The sequence below is a fragment of the Rhopalosiphum padi genome, chromosome 3 (assembly GCF_020882245.1).
Source record: "Rhopalosiphum padi isolate XX-2018 chromosome 3, ASM2088224v1, whole genome shotgun sequence".
NCBI classification, from domain to species: Eukaryota; Metazoa; Arthropoda; class Insecta; order Hemiptera; family Aphididae; genus Rhopalosiphum; species Rhopalosiphum padi.
Window position 1 is genome coordinate 46,144,633 of NC_083599.1, and position 21,330 is coordinate 46,165,962.

The following is a 21,330-nucleotide window of genomic DNA, read 5'->3' on the forward strand; positions in this document are numbered from 1 at the left end:
TTGCTCCATTCCGATAAACAGAGAAGTAGATTTGGTTATCTTTGCGGATAAAACGCTTGGTAAATTTAAATTAAACTTGGAATATTTAATTGTACCATTTGTACCTAAATATACAGTTTAAAAATTAATTCTTTTAAAAAGTAGAATTTGTTCTTGTCTTATAGCTTCATGAACTTTGTGTGTTAGAACTTAGAAGCAGTAATAAAGTTGCAGTTAAGAGGATAATAAAAAAGTTCTTTACCAGCAATTTATTAAAATAATATTCATTTTCTTGACGGAAGAGGAAAATACATTTTTCTTTTTGTATGGCCAATGGCTGGCCATTGATACTTACAGCCGGATTCATAGAAAGTACTAAGTAAATTCTAAGAAAAAACTTGTGTAGGAAAATTCGTAGATAATTTTTGAAGAAAGTATTCAGAAAAAAAAGAAGATAATTATCAGTCAAGATTTTCGTTTAGATTTTTCTAAGTCGTTACAAAAATCTTAGTTAACAATATACTAATCACTTGGAAAAGAAAACGTCATTGACATCGCTATCATCATATTTGTTGTTGTTATCACTTAAAATGTTATTTGAAATTTAACACGTTATTTATTTTTAAACTCATATAGTCATATTAGCCATACATATTATTTTTTATATTCTTTATAATTGTAATTTTCAAACATGGATAAAAGTATTGTTGAAAAAATGTGCCAAAGACAAAAAATAAACCTTTTATACCTGATGAATTGTCACTGCTTTCTGAGCTAGTATACAAACACAGGTTTATATTAGAAAAAGTTGGTAAGCAATATTCGACAGTGACTGACAAAAGAAATACTTGGGAATTATTGACTAATGAATTTAATAGCACGGGATTAAATGTTACTGTAAGTATCAATGGTATCATTTATTTGTATTGATCTATAATTTGTTTAAATATTTTATTTTTTTATTAATTTTCCAATTATATAATATTTTATTTTATTTTTAGCGTTCTCCTGACCAGCTTAAGAAAAAATGGGACAATATCAAACAGACTAGAAAGACAGAAATAAGAGACACAAAAAGACATCAATATGCAACGGGTGGAGGCCCATCTTGTCAACCAATTATTAATGACTGTACAGCCGATCAATTTTTAAATGAAATAACTGATATTGAATTAATTGACACACCAGATAGTGATTACATACCATTACACTGCAGTGTACCTACAACAATAGAAAACAAAACAGTTTCAGATCAACCAGTGTATTTTATAACAACTACATCTAATAACATTTCACTTAAATCACCAAAAGCATGTCCAACAGGAAAAAAAGATAGTGACAAAATAAAAAAAACCGGTAATTATCTTTTCTTTAATTACCTATCCACAAATTTAAAATTATATTGCCTGTAATATTACATTTTTATGAAAGGAGTACTTATTCAATGCCCTTACTTATACTTATAGATATCTTAGCTATATAAAACCATCATAAATTATATAAGTGCTGCCTAACTCTCATTAATATTATTATTATTAATTTGTATTTTATAGATGATTTTGAACAGAAACGTTTGGAAAGTTTCAATAATGAAGCTGAATTAAGAATTAAACGACAAATTAATTTAATTGAACAAGAAAAAATAATACATTCCTTAGAGGTAAATGTTTATGAAAAAAAAATAGAATTACTTAATCTAAAAATAAAAAATAAAAAAATGAAGCTTAATGAAAATCAATAAATTAATATAAATATTGTCCTACGATAAACTGTGATTATATTAAATAAAAATATGTTAATTACTTAAAAATACTTATATTATTTTTAAATTGCATAAACTGTTATTGTTTAATAAAAAAGACTATAAGTCATTTTTACTTTATTATTAAATAAATATATATTAATTACTTTAAAATACTTATATTATTTTAAAATTGTTATTATTCAATAAAAAAAGACTATATTATGTAAGTCATGTTTACTTTATTATTAAATAAATATATATTACTTTGAAATACTTATATTATTTTTAAATTGTTTAAACTGTTATTGTTCAATAAAAAAGACTGGTCATATTGTGACATTATGAAAAATTACCAACAATAAATTCTTCTCTGATTAAACTACCTCTTACATCATTAGAATTTACTTGTACTATAGGTGTTTGAAGGTTTTCAGAGAAATTTTCTTCTATAGTGTTATTAAATTTGTAATGAATGCAAATGTTATGTAAAATAACACAGGCAATAATTATTCTAGTTGATGTTTGTAACTGTGTTCCAAGTTTGGATTTATTGGATTAAACTATTGGATTTATACTTTTTAACACTATTGGCAATAAAATTTCTAAAACAATGCATTTAGGAAATCGAAACCTATCTAAAAACTGTGTGTCGTTAAAGAATTCAATGGGATTTTGCATATCTCTAATTTACCTTTTTGGTATTTTTTGCACAGTATAAAAATTGTCAATATAAAAATTATCAAAATAAAAGTCATCATTGTACATATCCATGTTTTTACCAGTTAAATAATAATTATTAAATAATTATAAAAGATTTTTAAAATTCAAATACAAACAATTTGATAAATGATAAGCATAAAGGTAGCTACTAACTGACCTAAGAATTAACTTAGAATTTTCCTATTAGAAAATTAATTATGTTACTAGATAATTCTATGAATATCCAATAAAAATTTAGAATCCAAGATTTTCTTTTATCTAAGAATTATCTTAGAAAAATCTTAGAAAATATGTCTATGAATAGGAATTTGATTATAAATCTTAGATTTATCTAAGAATATTTTAAGTGCCATCTATGAATCCGGCTGTTAGTATAAGTGTGTGATCATTCTACATTATAATTGTTTATAGTTATTTACATTATATTACTATATATTGTTAAAAGATAACATGGATTTATACAAGTACTTGTACTACTTTTCAAAATCAAAATAATCAACTATAACCTATAGAAAGGTACGCATTTTATTATATACATGTTTTTTCTAGTTAGTCCAAAACTTGACTTCTAAACATTAAAAGTTCATAAATTGTATTACAACAGATATTAATCAATCAATTTTAACTTCACAAATAACAATATTATCTTGTATTTTAAATACTTTAAAACATGATTATTTTTTTAAAAATCTTCAATATTTTTACATTGATTTCTTGTATTATGGGGAGAAACATTTTATAACTAAAATTTAAATACGATATTGAATACAATTTGCTTTAATTTGTGTATATACATTTTTTTATCGAAATTACTGGCATAAGCTCCATTTATTGACTAATATAAAACTAAGATTATTTATTATTATTTTTAAATTATACTAATAATAATTATGATATTTTGAAGAAGACTCAGTTTAATATTAAATAAAAATTCTATATGGTATTGACGTCAGATGAATTGATATTATTTAATTATAGAGTTAAAATTCTTAGAGAAGAAGGATTATATAACCCCATTAACAGTTAAATAATAAAATAAAATCCGAAATAATAAGTAATAAAAATAAATAGTCTAAGAAATAATAATTTATATACAAAATCATACAGTAACAAATCGTTTTATTTCCCTTTTTTCACAAGCATATCCATTGGAATTTACTTTATAGTATTTACTATATCAAATTAATTCTATGAGGCATATGCAAGTATAATATAATCAGCCAAAGAAGAAACTGTTCAGGCGCTTTCAATAATAGTGCAACCATGGGCGTAGGTAGGAAATATTTTCGGAGGCGGTTTTTGTCTAAATCTATATTAATAATATAAAATTATGAATAATTTATTTGTATTTATTAAATAATACAATTGTTTTATATAATTTCTGGGGGTGTTTGAACACCCAAAACCCTCCCCTTACCTACGCCCATGAGTGCGACAACTATAGTTAGGTCTTAGATATAGCAGTATATCTCACATTGTAGAGCCTAAAATATTAAATAATTATTCCTCAACTTGATCTTCGTCCTAATCTTCAATAATTCACCACCACCAGTATTATAATATTATTTTGAAGGCACTTTTTTTTTTTTTGATAAAGTATTAAAAACACAATACATAGAATAACCTTAATATACGAGTAAATATATATATTTTTTGTATATAATTAGGTATTTAATATAAAATTATTGATTTTTACCTTTCACCATTCAACTCAAGTCGGACTAATTGTTTGGTTCAATATATTTGTTATATTTTGCCATAATATGCGTAACAGCTATGAATTCTTCAAAATAAACAAAATTTCTAATTCTTTGATATTTAATTTAGGATACTTTTGAAAAAAATCAATTAGTAAATTTAATATTCTTACTCATAAGTTACCTATACTTAAAGACTTTTTGTTTTTGCTTCCATTATGCTTTTCACACCACAAAATATACTTATACAGTAACTACTTTTATGTTTTACATTATACTCATTTAATTATGTATTTCATTATTTGTTACAAAATTTTAATTTTAATTATATTACCTATTTTTTATAATTTTAATACATTTTTATAAATCATGTAAATTAAACAAATAAATAAATAAAAAAGGTGGGCAACTGGATATCACTCTGCTGTATAGTACACAGGAGATGAGTAGGTCACTATAATGGACATGTTGAATTTGAATGCAATGACAGGTATCATTGTACCTATCCAAAAATTGATTCTGAATGGAGATGATTTGTAAGTCTAAGATAATTAGTAGGATATATTATATTATTACCTATATTTAAATTGTAATATATCGTTATTATCGTTAAATCGTTATTTTATTCGATTTCGTAAAATAATAAAATACTTACACTCATTAAATTTTTCTACATTGAGGCTGGAGTTTTTTTTTACTGTTATTTGAAGAAAACGTTATGGAGAACCTTGTGTTGGGTTTTTTTAACCTAAGATATAAATCATAAAAATGTTATGAATTTTCAACTTCAAAATTCCTTGCAAATTTTCGCGATTTTGACATTGTAAACATTTGAACTTTTAATACTTAAAAAGTTAAAAACAAAAATTGTGACTAGTAAAAATTATAAAGTCAATAAAAGGAAAAACCATACAAAAAAAAATGTCTAAAGCTTGTCGTTATCGTGTACTTTATCATTGATAAATAATAAAAGAAAATACCAATTCCAGTTAAATGCACTAAAAGTTTAATTTATTATAGGGTTGATAAGGTACTATAACATTTATGCCAATGATAAGTGCGAACTCAAAATCAGTAGTTTATTATTATTTTTAATTTTTATTGTCATTATAAACTTTCATATCATCGTCCGCAGTTCCGCACTCCACTGTACGTTGTTATTATTGTATTGTTTCCAACTCGTTGTATCCTTATTTTTTTTGCGAATTATCCCAGCGACCGTCGATCATTTTCTTTGTTCGCACGAATGTACGATCACAAGGATCACAGTATTACACTGATGACTGATCATAGATTTAATAAAACCAGATAGTGCACTTAAGGATTTATTAAAATTACAAACACTATGTGGATTCAACGCCTCGTGCTGAATCAGATTAGGATCGCCAAAACTATGTGTACATGCCAAAACAGTTTGCTAGTAAAAAAAAAAAAGGATGAAACAATAATTAATTTCCAAATAACGGTTCGTGTCGTTTGATGTTTTTGATTGATAACATAAATATTGTAGATACAATTTACAATAATATTGTACACATGTGTAAACAAAACAAAAAAAAACATTATCATGAAAAATCTAACATACTACCAACACACTGAAACGTAACGAATTTAAATTTGTTTTCTTGGCCATACTGATTCGAAAAGAATAAACATATTATTTTGTTTACAATTTTACGATTTTCGAAAGTGCAATGTCTCAACTACATAGTTATTTTGAATTTGTGGTATTTTGGTACGATCATTAATACGTCCACCCACGAACGCCCATCCATCAGGCATACGACACTGTGTGAGTGATTCAGTCTAATTAGATGAATTGAACACGGCAGAAGTAAACGTTTCCGTAATTCAGGTAAACAAACGCATATCCTAAGACTTTAAGCAAGTGTCGGCAAGTAATTTCTATTGGAATCCGGAAGATTAAAAATACACAAATGATGCCCGAACAAAAAAAAATGTTGTCAAATCTTTATAATAAATGAATTACGTACACAAGCTAATTGAGATATTTTGAGGGTCCAATATTTTGCCTTCCGAGTTCAGATTGTGTCCACCAGTTGCCGACTGTTGTCTTTAGTAAGAAGACTCGTCTCCTTGTTTTCATGAAGTTCATATTTCAGATTTATTATAATATGTGTTCTTGGATACAAGCTAACCATAAGAAACTGCGTCTTTTTACCCAAATCGGGTTATAGTGACCTTGGACACGGAATTCTCAGGGGGAGGATGTGGTTACGTTATTATAAATACCGTTAGATAAATCATATCAATACTCAATAGCATAAGAGTAATAACAAAAAATAACAATATTAATATATTATGATATTAAGTTTCTAGTAAAACGATTACAAAAACAGTATCGTCAAGAGTACTGAAAAACGAAACTATGAAAAAATAAAACTCGTTTGGTCGTTAGGTAATGTTTTATACTATTACCCATTTATAATTAGGTAACAATACATATTGTCGACATTCTATCAAATTACGAATACGGTTTAAACTTTTGAGTTGAATATTTTAAAGTAATCCAAACTTAAAGGGGTATAGTCGTAAAACGCAATATAATCGACAGTCATCATAATTCCTTTGTTCGATGAAAAATATTTTCATTGACCTCGAAATTTTCTCTTCTTTTTTTTCTATGATATTCGTGATAATGATACTTGTAAAAATTTAACAAATGTTCTATGGTTCTGATACGGGGCAATAAATACGTTATAAAATAAATGGTTATTAATTATTACAACACCATGCCGAGCCTCCACAGAATTCTTGTAAAACCTCCAGGCTAATGTAAGCAAATCGAATTGGAATAAAGTACAGTGGATTGATCAGTTGATTGAATATCGCTTCCATATTGTTCTGTGATACAACACGTATCTTCTCGTTGAATAAATAGTTTTATTTATGTAAAAAAAACGCCAAAACTCGTTTGGCATTATCAAATATCTATAACTAATAACTATTCGGTATACTTCGCACTACAATAAGAGATCACAACTCCGCTACGCATCCAAATCAAAGAATTCCTCACTATGCGGTCTCTAGTACTCTCTGCCGTGTGACTGGTTATGACGTGTTTCGCCACCGGTATTTCAATTTATCGTAGCGCTGAGTATTTTCTGTTCGCCGAAGCTAACACACGCATCACAACAAGAATGATAACAAACATTGATAACTCACGGCAGTCTTTCGAAATGTGACCAACATAACAAGGCATTCACCAACAATTTCAATCGATAAAATGGCGTCGTAACATATATCACTGCCGTCAGCTTACATATGCGAAACGGGTGCATTATCTCGTCAAGGAGTCTCGTCAAAAAGCTTAGAGTTTTTCCCCCATTTGCAGAGCTAATAATACGAATTGTGTCCCGGTTTTTTTTTGGATATCATACTATAGTTATGTCCGGCAAATTATAAAAACTAAACAATATTTCGCTTACCGTTTTTATACAGACTTTGTCTATACCTAGTAATAATTACAATAGGTAGATTAAAAATATTGTTTTTGTTTTTAATATTATAATTTTATTATTGCAGATATTTGTAATTGTAATAAATAAAAAATATTACTATTTTGTGAATTCAAATCTACTAATTTGTTTTAATTAAAAATCTGTCATCACTTGTCTTGAAAATGGTTCTTTATTAATTTGGATGGTTATAATATTATGGTTGTTTAAGTGAGTACTTCGTTTTTTTGTATAAATATTAGTTTGTAACTTGTTCAGAAAATGATGAATTGAAAAATGTTTGGATGGGCATTATAAAACGTCATGTTGAGCTTAGAATGATGAGCCGCACAACTATTCGTAGTTCGCATAGTAGTAGCCGAGTATTCTGTCTTTAATAAAGGTTAGATTAGATTCCAGTTGTGTATACAGTTTCTAATACATATTCAGTGAATATATTTATTATTTCATCCAACGGTTTAATAGATAATAAATTATCTGTGAAGTATTTAATCATTTCGTCAGAATATAGAAACAATAAACCAAAAAAATATTTCAAAAATTTACTTGAAAGAATTTATCTTTATTGCATTTTCTTATAACAAAAATTTTAAACCAAATGCAATCCTCATCTTTTTAGAGTTGTAGAAGGCCAAACTGATAAAATTGTAAAATTTTCAAAACATTTTTTGGAAAAAATATGATATTGATTTAATTACATTCAAACAAAATGTGCAAAAACGCTTTTTGATAAATTTTTGATTCCTTATCGGTAAGTAGAAAAATTAATAGTGGTGTATATTTACCATTTTGTAAACCATGTACTATGAAGATTCGAATAAAAAGGCTTGAACAACTTTTAATTTTAATTTTTACAATGTTGCTTAAAATGATTCAGTTAGTTTTAGTAAGAAATAATAAAATATTCGAATCCTTCGTTAATAATTAATCACTCAAATTGTCCAATGAAGTATATTTAATTCCTCCAAATGTATTGATGATTTTGGCAAAATAGACGATCGTGCATACCTAGTTCATATTTTTTTCAGATTAATTATATATCATATGTAGTTAACGTATCTACATAACAGTATAAGTAATTCACAATTAATTATTTTACTTGATTTCTCACAAATATCGAGAGCATTTTGTTGTAATTTATTACTCACGATTTGACCGCTTTATATTTTGTTTTCTAAACGATAATATTGTCCATAAGAAATCTATAAAATTGGACCTCTTACATTAATGCATAAACTGGAATAAAATGTTCTTAAATCTTTGGTATAATGGTACCCAAGGACAAAAATTGTAACACTATATTTGAAGGCATGTGGATTAAAAAAAACCAAATAATTGTATGTATGAAGCTGAACAAATTATTGGGAAATGGGTTAGGAAATTGAGGGAGTAGTAAACTGAGTCCCAAATAATTGGGTGGATATCGGTGCTAGGTAAATTTAGTCTGGTAAACTTTAACGTGCTAGGTAAACTGAGTCCCGAGAAATAATATTTTTTGAAAGAATAATTTATAAATAACAACAATGTACCTACTTAAAAATAAAAAGTCTCTTCAATGAGTACTGTATAGTGATTATAGTCACCAATTAGTGATTATCGATTACCGATTTGCTTACTTAAATACATTCAAATATATATATATACGTAGCAAAGAGGTAGGTATAATTAAAATGAAAAAAATAATAGAAAACAATTTTTTTGAGACAAGAAATGATGTTGAAATATGAAAATAAAAATATTTCAAAATTTGAATTTGTTAAGAATATCTGAATATATCAAATACATTTTTACCATGTACATAAATAACAATAAATAGTAATAATCAAAAAAAAAAATTTGACTTGAATTTGTATATTATATATTTAATTAGTAGTGATTTTTAAATACAACGTAGTGAATTATATTAGATATTAAAAACAACAAAAACACATTTTTAACCACACCAGTTATATTATTATTTATCCATAATGCAAGGCTGGGCATTAACGAATTAATAAGTTAAAAGTTAAGTTAATTTTAACTTCTTAACTTAACTAGTTACGTTTGGATTTTCATTTACTTAACTATTAACTTACTTAATTTATTTTTTAATTAACGTGAAATTAATGAATTTATTTTTCATTTTAAGAAATAAATTGAGCTAATTTTTTTTTTTTACATTCACTATTTCAGTCGTTTTCATGTCAAAAAATATTTTATTGTGAATTTATTTAGAAAACGAAACGAAAAAAAATTAAATATAACACATACTACCTATATAGAAATACTGTATGTATGAAGTATAAGCATTATAGTCTATAATTTAGTTGTGTGTTGATAAGAAATAAAGTACGCTAACAAATAAAAAAAAAATGTGTATTAACTTTTAACTTAACTCAGTTAACCAAACATTTTATTAACTTATAACTTTTTCTTATTGTAGAAGATTAACTTAACTTAACTGAGTTAAAAAAAATCATTAACTTGCCCAGTCTTGCCATAATGAATTGTGATTTTTATGTACAACGTTGTGTATTATATTAGATATTAAAAGCAAAAAAAGTATATTTTTAACCACGCCAGTTATGTTAACAATAGATAGTACCAAGCCTGTAAAAGTGAGAGGGAAAATGTGCTGTTTTGAAAACTAAACCTATTATAACCAGGGAATAAGTTTACCTTATACCTTTTCAAATCCGGGACTCAGTTTATTACCACAAAAACGGTATTTCGGACTCAATTTACCTAGCCCCGGAAATTGTGATTTAAAAGTTCTTAAGACATTTAAGAAACAGAGATGATGGCTATTATTGAAGTATCATTTAGTGTTTATGGCTGTTAATTTAAATGTTGAAATGGAAAATAGAAAAATTAAATGTTGTCACTCAGTCAGAACCCCTTTATCTGTAAGTTGAACACATAATTCAAGTATAAAAATTTGGAATGTTATATGGGTATACGTAAGGTATGTTTTTCAGCTCAAACCTTACTATATTCATAGCAGATTCTTTAGAATTTTTATAAGATAATAAATACCTAGAGTTTTCTAAGATTTAAATAACAACAGAATATTTCCTGGTTGTTGACCTGATGAGTTATAAGCAAAGCTGGGCAATAACTAGTTAAAAAGTTAAATGTTAAATTAAAAGTTATTTTTTTATTAGCCTCTAGTTAAAAAAAATAGAATGTTAGATTGTTAAAAAATAACTTAGTAACTACTAAGCAACTAATTTATTTCTTTTTATAAATAACTGTAAACTAGTTATACTGTTAAAATTAAAGTTATTTATAATGTTTTTGTATTATATTATATTTATAAATATATTACCATACATTTTTTGCATTGATTTCAGGTAATTTTTTTTACTGTGTTTAAAAATCTGATCATATTGTAATATTGTAAATACCATCGTGCATGTACAGCGACAACGGACATAATAATACATGGCAATATTTATCCATTTTTGGTTTAACATAAATTAACTGCTACCTAATGAATTCATTTTTTTTCGAATGAACTAATCAAATGTATTTAACAGTACCTCATAATATTTCCGTTTTATAATTATATCACATTTTGGTTTAACCTTTTAGAAATAAATAACACTTAAAGAAATTATATTGCGAATTTAATAAAATGAATTTATCATTGTAACAATAATTTCTTAGTACTCAATAAAATAGGCATGTTTTTGTGCTAATAAAACATAATAATCATTAAACGGAAAGAACTGGGAATGGCACATCGGACTGCTTTGAAAATTAGACAGGAGCAAATGCCCACCTTGCCCCCAAATGACACCACTATATGGCTATTAAATTAATTACGAAACTGTAAATTTCATACTATACATACCTAATGCTGAGTTATCAATTGTAGCACTGGTCCTGGAGACTTTAAAGAGCGACGAGGATGTATAAATAAATTCTTGTGCTTCATCTTGTGCATCTGAAAAAAAGGATAATTGACATAATTATTAGAAGTTTTTTAATTTTTAAAAATAATCTTTATAATATTATTATTATATACATACTAAGTACTTCGGCAGCTGGTATTAACTCTGGGCTCAAAGATAGCTCATCAAAAAAATCTAATTGTCTTTTAACTGATTGGTTGCTCGATAATACTTTATCAATAATAATTTTATTCCTAGAGGTGGAGTGTCTATAAAGAACAATAATTATAAATAAATAGTATAATACTGATTAAAAACAAAAAATAAAGTAATAGAATGTTGATTTTGTAAAAATAATAATATGTTTAAAATTTAACCAAGTATGTGGTATACTGGTATATATGATTTTTTTACTAATTAAAAAAATCTACAATTTAAAATCTAAACTACGCTGTTGCTGTATCCTGCATTCCTACTACGGGCCTATAAACAAACTAAATAATACATGCAGTGTACTGATTATAATTTTCATACCAATATGTATGTTATCTGGATTATTGAACTCATTGTCACAATTAGTATTCTCTTAAATTTCCCCACATGACCCTAAGAATCAAACAGTAATTTTAATAAATACCTACTATTCTAATGGGTAGGTATATAAAATATTTTTATTTTTTACAATTACCTAGACTTTTAATGGAATCTGGACTCCATGCTGGATTTTTAATTGCTTTATTTTTTTGAATCTTCACCATTTTATTATATTCTTTTTTTGTTGTCTTCTTATGCCTAGTTCTGATTTCATCATCTGTTTCATATGATGAAGATGAAACGTTAGAAGTATTTTCAGACTTTTTTGCTCGGACCTTAGCCTGAAAATAATCATCTGAAAAATATAAAAATATTTTAATAACATAATAGACAATAGCAATAAAATGTATTCTTTAGTATTATTGTACATTAAAATATTACCCAAGTCCTTGCACATTTTTTTTTTAATTGATAAATACTCAAAATCATATTTATTTGGTACTAATCTTTGTTTTATAAAGTGATTTGCGTTTTTTTTTGGCCAAGCAGATTTATTTTCTTTGACCCAAAATGATAGCACAACTGCAACTCCATTGTCATCAGAAAAATTTACAACTGACCACATATTTTACTGAAATATTGTAAATATTAAAATAATAAAACTGCCACACTTTAAATTATTTTAAATTTATTAAATATATTTTTTAAATAGGTATTAATAAATTAATATAATATGTACTATAACTATAACTTAAATTAACATTAAAACCAACTAATGATAAATATAATTAACAATCTTTATACTTGATTACTAAAAACGAACATTAAATATAAAATATTAATAACTATTAACTATGCATTACAAGATCTATGAATTAATGGTAAAGCTATTAACACATTACTGTCAGAATGAATTAAAATCATTTTTTTTTTTAATCTCATTTATAGGATAGAAGTAGAGCTCATGACTTAATGTACTAACATTATAAATATCTAATTCTGAAGATTTAATTGGTTTATCAAATAAAATGTCTTTATTTTGAAATTGTTTACAAATTAAAAATATTGCATCATTTTTATCTTTAACTATATTGAAGACTTTAATTATGTCACCGTTACAGGTTAAAAGACAACTATCAGCTTCTGTATTTAATTTAATAGTAAATGTTTTCGTTTTTAAGGTAGTATACTGGGATCCTTGTATATTTTGTATCAATGGTCCACGTTTATGAAATCCAGAAAAATTAAATTCTGGTATTTCTTTTTGAGAATCTAATTTCAACAAACTTATTTCGTTACTTCTTTTAACAACTTGTATAAGTGGCTTGTCTGGCTTCCGTATCATGTTCTTTAAAGTACTCATGTAATTCTCGAATGGAAATGTAGAACAATTGTCCAATGGACCAATTTAATATAATCATCACATATATGCGTTAATCCATGGACGTTGTGTGACATAAGATGCCAACCATACAAAATTTCGAAGGTTTTAACAAAATTATCCACAGTTTCTTAGCAATATTAATATATTGTGCATAGTCAGGACTCAATAATATTGTCATTGCTAAACTTAAATCAAAAAAGTGTTTCCAGTGTTTCTTTAATACAACAGACTTGATAGCAGAAGAACCCAAATACAATAAAAATGTACGAAATTCAGTAGCTTTCCAGTTTTTTATAAGTGCCAAACTTCTTGGTTTTCTATTGATTTCACAAGGTATACTGACTCTTAGACCTATCAGTATTGTAGATAATTGTTCTATTTTCCAAGATGGATAACGTATAGGCACTGGGCCTTTAATCCATAAATACATAATTTTTCTAACCTCACCAAGGCAGACTAAATGTTGATAATCCAATGAAAAATCCGTAACAGTATTAAAATATGGTACTGTAGTTAATATAGAAGTATTTCCAGTATGATATTCCTGATCAAACTGAGAAATATAACTCTGATGAGTTCTCTTGGATAGTCGATTATCTGGTGTTGTATATGGAAAACACATTCTATTCAATAAGTGTTCTCCTTCATGCTCACATCTTGAACAAGAAGAGAATCCAGCATGTCCTTTAGTTTTTAACATGAATGATTTAGCTGGAGCGTCACAGCACAACACATCCAACATAATTTTAAAGTTTTTTCCATTAATTTCAATACCATTGTTGTCTAGAAAATTTATTTCTTCTACAAAATACTTCAGGAATGTATTGCTGTCCAAGGGTTTTCTATTTCCACAGTAAATCCCTACTGGAAACACATTACTTCTATTTGGCTGTATATAAGCAAGTATTGGCCAAAATTCTTCAGCAGTTGATTTAAATAAAGGCAAACCATCTATTCCTGCTACAATATGGATCACTGAATCATTATTATTTAAATTTAATGGAATATTTTCTTTGATAGCATTAGCTAAGCCAAAATGATAATAGTTTCCAGGTTCTACCGAGTGAATATTTAAGATGTTGATTGGTTTAGTGGTTTAGTCTGTAAGATTTTTCTTGAATCTTTAGGCAAATATTCAAAACAAGTGTGTTGCCTTAAAATACCTAATAAGTCATTAAGAGCATTTTGAGATATTTTAAAGTTAACGGCCCATTCAGCAACTAATGACACAAAAAATGATGTATTACCATACTTATTTGAAGTAGAACAATTATCTTCATTTGATGAAGACTCAATAACACTAACATCAGATAGTGCGTCATCCGATTCTGACACTAAATTGTGATAACTGATTTATTCGGGGATTTATTAATACTTCTCTGTGAAGGCGCAACACAAACATTGTCCACAGATTTAACAATAATAACCAAATTTGCTTCTGGAATAATATTAATTCTTGTTGAATGAGCTGTCAAAGATACATTTTTGTCAATTGTAGGAGCTGATAAAGGTAAAGTTGTGTTTTTGAGTTCTTCATTGACTCTTCTTCTCTTAGAACGCATACTTAGGTTTGACTTTTTTTGATAAGACATTATTGCTACTTATACAACAGTAGGTACCTACAAGATCAGGCATATATTCAATATATTAAGATACAAATATGTAAGTACCTAGATTAAATTCTTGTTAAATACATATATACCCATATGCTATCTACCTAACATTTAGTGTTAATGAGTATGATGTCTACCTATAAGACTATAAGCATCCAATTTTATTTAGATTCAAGTCTATTGGCTAGTCTTTAATATTGTGTAAGTATGGGTAAAAATCATACTTAATAAGTTTCAAAATTTGGAATACCTATTACCTAATTAATACTAAATAAATAATGCTAAAGTAACTACTAACTTATTTTTATTAAGTATCAGATTATTGGTTGTGGCTTACACTCATATAAGTTCTATTTGAGCACTCGTTGCAAGAGGTGTATCATTGCATGATTTGTGCGTTATTGTATTCTGTATCGTTTAGATCGTTTGTAGGTGTACCGTTTTTATCTTAATTAGTTTCAATATCACACCATGCCGTGCAGTAAGTGTAATATTAATATTTCCTCGTCTAAATCGGCAGTCTGCTTAAACTGTAGTTCAAATTTCCATCCAACATGTACAAAATTAAAAACCTTTACAAACTTTAAGGCCGTTAAAGACAGTTGGATTTGCGAACTTTGTACAGAAAAATTAAATGCAAAAGCTGTACCACGTAAGATACTAGGAAGCGATCTCAATAATGACGATGATAATATGTATAACCTTAATTCGGTTAAACATGATTTGAAAAAAGTATTTAAACAAATTGAATCTCTTTCACACAATATGAAATCCATTGAAAAATCTATAACTTTCTGTTCTGATTCAATTGATGACTTTGGGACTAAGTTAGAAAGTGCAATAATAGCATGAATATTCGAAGTATTCACAAACACTTTAATGAACTTATTATTTTTTTAAGTACTACTGATATTAAATTTGATATAATATGTTTGTTTCAGGATAGACAAAGGATCGGAATCGACACGCCCCTCGACACCGCTCTTGGACCAGAAACAGAGGACAACATCAAGATGATAGATTTCTTAAAATCAACTAATTTATTCAACTCCATCTAAAAATTTTCTGTAATTAACTAATGTCTGTAACTAATGTCTGCAATTAACTAATTTCTGTAACTAATGGCCATAGATGCCGGGTTGTAAATATATTTTTGGATCAATAAAAAAAAAAAAAAAAAAAAATATGTTTGTTTGAAACATGGTTGGAAAAAGATACTTTTGATTTTCATATTGATGGTTTTTCAAGTTATAATTATTATAGTAAATTGAATAAATCAGATGGTATAACAGTATTCGTTAAAAACTCAATAAAAATTAATTCGATAAATTTTAGTGTGATTAATTTCTGTAGCTCTCTGAATATTAACATTGTATTTAATGAGTCTGCTCTTAATTTAATTTGTATTTATCGGTCTCCAAGTTTACTTCAAGAAAGTTTTTTAGATAGTTTAGAAATTTTTTTGGATGGTCTTGATAATAATATTTCGTGTATATTATGTGGTGATATAAATATTGATTTAAATATATTAAATGCAGTTTCAGTTAGATACCTAAATATTCTTAGTTTTTATGGATTTAAATCTTGCATAAATAAAGACACTAGAGTAAATATTACGAGTGGTTCTTCAACTTGTATTGATCATATTTTTTTAAAGAATGTTAATGATTTTGATAATATAATTGGGTACGTATGTCAAAATAATATAACTGACCATTATAGTACAATTCTATCTTTAAATAAAATCGGTTTAATTAATCAAAATAATAATATTTCTAATGTAAAAAAAATCGATTATATATTTTTTGATAAACTCAAGTTTTTTCTGAGCAGCGAAAATTGGGATAACGTGTTAAACTCGACAAATGTAGATACTGCAGTCGAACTTTTCTTTTCTAAGATAGAAAATTATATAAAAATGTGTAAATTAACAAAATGTATATGTTTATCTAAATCTAAAATTAAAATTAAAAAATGGATTACACCCGGTATAGTAATCTCAATAAGACGTAGAGACAAGCTATTTCATAAATTAAAAAAACAACCATTCAATTCTAAACTTAAAATTAAATATAAAACATATCAAAACCTATTAACTAAAGTTATAAAATGTGCAAGAGATATGTACTTCACAAAAAATATTATTATGTCAAAAGGAGATCCCAAACAACTTTGGAATTTAATAAATGAAGCTATGTTTAATAAAGCGAACAATAATAAAAATGTAAACATTTCTTCGGTTACTGATTCCAAAAATAAAATAATAACTGATGATGCTGATATTGCTAATGAATTTAATACATTTTTTGCTACAGTTGATGGAAATATTGCTGATAAAATTAAAACCCAAAACCCTTCTATTAATTATAAATCTAAAATTAAAGTTAACACAAATTCAATTTTTCTTAGCAATATTACTAAGGATGAAATTAAAAAACATATTCTCAGCTGCAAAGATAGCACTTCCTTTTATTGTTGTAATTTGTCAAACCATATATTGAAACAAATAGTAGACTATATTTTAGATCCATTAGAGTATATTTTTAATTTATTTCTTTCTTAAGGAATTTTCCCAAATTTATTTAAACATACTCTAGTTATACCACTTTTTAAACAAGGTGATAAAATAAATTGTTCAAATTATCATCCAATTTCCTTAACATATACATTATCAAAAGTTTTGGAGAAATGTCTTAAAATACGTTTATATAATTTCCTTGAGAAATCTAATGTTTTTTCTAAAAATCAATTTGGTTTTAGGCAAAATAAAGGTACATCAATTGCTTTACAAACACTCGTCAGTGGTATACGTAATAATTTAGATGAGGGTAATTTAACACTTGGCATATTTCTTGATGTAAAAAAAGCATTTGATTCTGTTGACCATAAAATATTATTAAATAAGTTAGATAAATATGGTATTAGAGGGATCGCTAATAATCTAATTAAAAGTTTTTGAGAAAATCGTAACCAACAAGTTTGTATAAATGATGTACTTAGTAACTTAAATGTTTTGAATTATGGTGTTCCGCAAGGTACGGTCTTAGGACCATTAATGTTTATTATATACATAAATGACCTTCTTAGTTTGGATCTTGAATGCTCTATTTTCTGTTTTGCTGATGACACTACGATCTTGATTCATGATTTAAATAAATTTAATTTAATGAGTAAAGCAGCAAAAATTATGTCGTCTATTAAAAATTGGTTTGATGCAAACTCACTTGAAATAAATTTTAATAAAACATGTTATATCCCCTTTACCATATCAAAAGTCAAAAGTCTTGATATCTATGAACCCATTAAAATACATGATGACTCATGTCAAGAGATAAATTTGATAGGTACTTGTAATTGTAACTATATAAGTGTAAGAGGTGTAGAATCAATGAAGTATCTGGGGGTCATGATTGATAAGTTTTTAAAATGGAATTTTCATATTGACTCAATGATTAAAAAATTAAGAAGTATGTTTGGTAGATTCAAAACATTAAATAATATTTTATCACCTAACAATATTAAAATGGTTTTCTGTGCAATTGCACAGTCAGTATATACATACGGAATTTGTGTGTGTGGGGCGGTACCTTTGATAAATATTTAGGTTTGCTTAGAACTACTATAAACTCATTACTAAGGATAGCTTTTAAGAAACCCTTTCATTCGAATACTGATATACTATACAATACTTATTATATATTAAATTTGGAGAAGTCTCATGCAAAAGAAATACTAACAAATCTATATTTTTATAAATTTGAAAGTGTCAGTTTTAATCATAATTATTCTACTCGTCAAAATAGATACAATGTTTTTAGATTATAAAAATATAATACGGAATTTGGGAAAAAAGATCCCTTTAATATAGGTATACATTTATGTATGAAGTACGATATACCTATTAAACAATTTTTATTTTATAATGATTTTGAACATTATAAAAAGTATATTAAGTATAAAATTAAAACTTGTTTATAAAACCTACATTTGTGCTGAGCTTAAATATTGTGCCTGTCTTATAATTTATTGTTTAATTATTACTTTTATTTGTACAAACTTAAGTTATAAATTTTGATAAGAATTAGTAGTTGTCTTAAAATTGTAAACACACCTTAAAATTAGAACTGTTGTCTCCTCCACAAGCCTAGGCTTTTGGAGACAATCATTTAAAATTTGTTTTACTTGTATAATGTATGTTAATTTTTTTCTTAAATGCAATAAAGTTATTATTATTATTATTATTATTATTATATAAATTAAGTTTTAACTCTAATAACACAGAGACATAACTCTTATTGGTTTTTAATTCTTAAAAGCTTACTATTAGTATTTATTATGTTATGTTTTAGGTATGTAGTTAGTTATTATTATGTGCTGTTATGATTTTTGAAGATCGAAATTTCCAAAGAAACATTATCGTTAATTAATGAGATAGGTACCCAGAGATATACCTATTACCTTCTGGTATTTAATACTACATTATCCAAAAATGTAATAAAAGTATAGTACCTATGTGTTAATTCAATATGAAAACAAGAATAATTGTACCTACATAAAAATAAACTAAATCATAATAAATATACCTAACATAGTTTAACATTATTGTATGATTTGAAACAATGAGTTGAGACTTTAATTATGTTATGTCACCATTACATGTTAAAAGACAACTTTTAATTATATACCCAGTTTTATAGCATTTTAGAATTGATTTTGGTTTAATTTAAAATGTATAAAAGAATTATTTTCATGTGGGTTTGTTGGCAAATCAATTTCAACTTAACTATTTGATTGTGACTTTTATCAGGTAACATTAAGGAAGAAGAAACATCATAATTAACCACCATAACAATATCATCACTGATATTATTGTAATAATACCTAACGGTATTGCCTCTTTAACCCTTCTTCGTTTTGTTTGACTACTTAGTAGGTGCTTAGATTGGTTTGTTTTCGAGATGACATTTTTCTATATAAGGAAAACAATAAGTCAGACAACACATGTGAGTGTAGCAACCTCTTTATAACAATTGAAAATGTATAAGTATTCAATCGCCTATAAAGAATATTTTTCTATTTTACATTTGTAATAATTAAAATACATGTTTTATCACATAATAACTGCTATTAATAATCAATACAGAATACCTACATAACATTTATAATCAAATTATGTATAATTAAAATCAATAGTAGGTACATATTATTACTGATATTATACAATATAAATACTATAAATTCTGTGTAAAATATTAAATACATTGGTAGGTACATATTTATAAAACAATTGCAGATTACTTATCATTTATTAATATAATAATATGTAATTCTGTATGTAATTTAAAAGTATTTAAATACCTAGTAATAACTACCTATAGGGTTGACATATGGTAAAATATGTTATATAAAAAGTATTGTGAGTATATTTACAAAGTACATCTAAATAACCTATTAAATATAAAATAACTATACAAAACTTAAAACCTTGATCACTTACCTATAAGAAACGAAGGACAGCAATCCCACAATGCAATAGGCAGTTGGCACTATAATGCACAAATATTTAATAAATATAATATAGGTAGATGATTAACGGCGAACACTATTGGTTAAATACGAAAATTAAACATTAAACGTCATTAAACTACGAAAACAACTTAGAAAAGTGAATGACTTTTCGATCATAAAAACAAAATATTATGCTTTGTAATTTTCAAGCTGCCGTCGCGCATCGCTGCCGATAATGAACGATCAACGATTACTATTTTGGTATTTACTCATTGAATCTATGGCAGTATGGCTTATCGGTGCTGCTTAATATAGTAGTATTGGTAAAGATGTGTACTACGACGACTATACAACGAATTAGGAAAATCCGCACTGTAATCAGTGTTATCGTCGTTTAAAATATCTATAAATATCCTAATAATTATTATCGATAATAATCTACGTTTATAATATGATGGGTGGTAACGAATAATAATGTAAAATATGAATATTCAAAATTTGAATTTTTATTTTAGGTATTTAATAATATAATGAAAAAAAAAGCAAGAGTGCACTTAGTGATAAGCCTACACTTCCAACTACTATAATGGTGAAATACTCATGACTATTATAGTCATAATGTTATTATTTATTAGTTATTTACTAATATTATATTTCATTTAGTAATGAAAAAAGCATGAATAGCATGGAAATACTGAAACCACAATAATCAATGGTAGACCCGTCGTCTCTTTCTAAACACATGTGAAACATCAATGCTGTATAGTGTATTGCTGTTACTAGTGTCCTTAGTGTCT

General features: G+C 26.3%; 1 long non-coding RNA gene across 4 annotated transcripts in view; it reads right to left on the reverse strand.

The window, feature by feature from the left end:
• LOC132924727 (uncharacterized) overlaps positions 1 to 20,796 on the reverse strand; it is a 30,353-nt gene extending 9,557 nt beyond the window's left edge. Inside the window, exons 1-7 of one of the 4 annotated variants that reach the window (XR_009661378.1) lie at positions 20,523 to 20,796; positions 12,470 to 12,659; positions 12,183 to 12,383; positions 12,029 to 12,100; positions 11,633 to 11,763; positions 11,455 to 11,547; positions 882 to 1,200 (exon numbers count right to left, since the gene is read on the reverse strand). This is a non-coding gene — a long non-coding RNA (uncharacterized LOC132924727). Of the gene's footprint in view, positions 1 to 881; positions 1,201 to 5,211; positions 5,558 to 8,452; positions 8,628 to 11,454; positions 11,548 to 11,632; positions 11,764 to 12,028; positions 12,101 to 12,182; positions 12,384 to 12,469; positions 12,660 to 20,522 lie in introns of those variants that run through there. The other 3 variants (XR_009661380.1, XR_009661377.1, XR_009661379.1) reach the window with 3 other exon arrangements.
• Between the last annotated feature and the right edge of the window lie 534 nt (positions 20,797 to 21,330).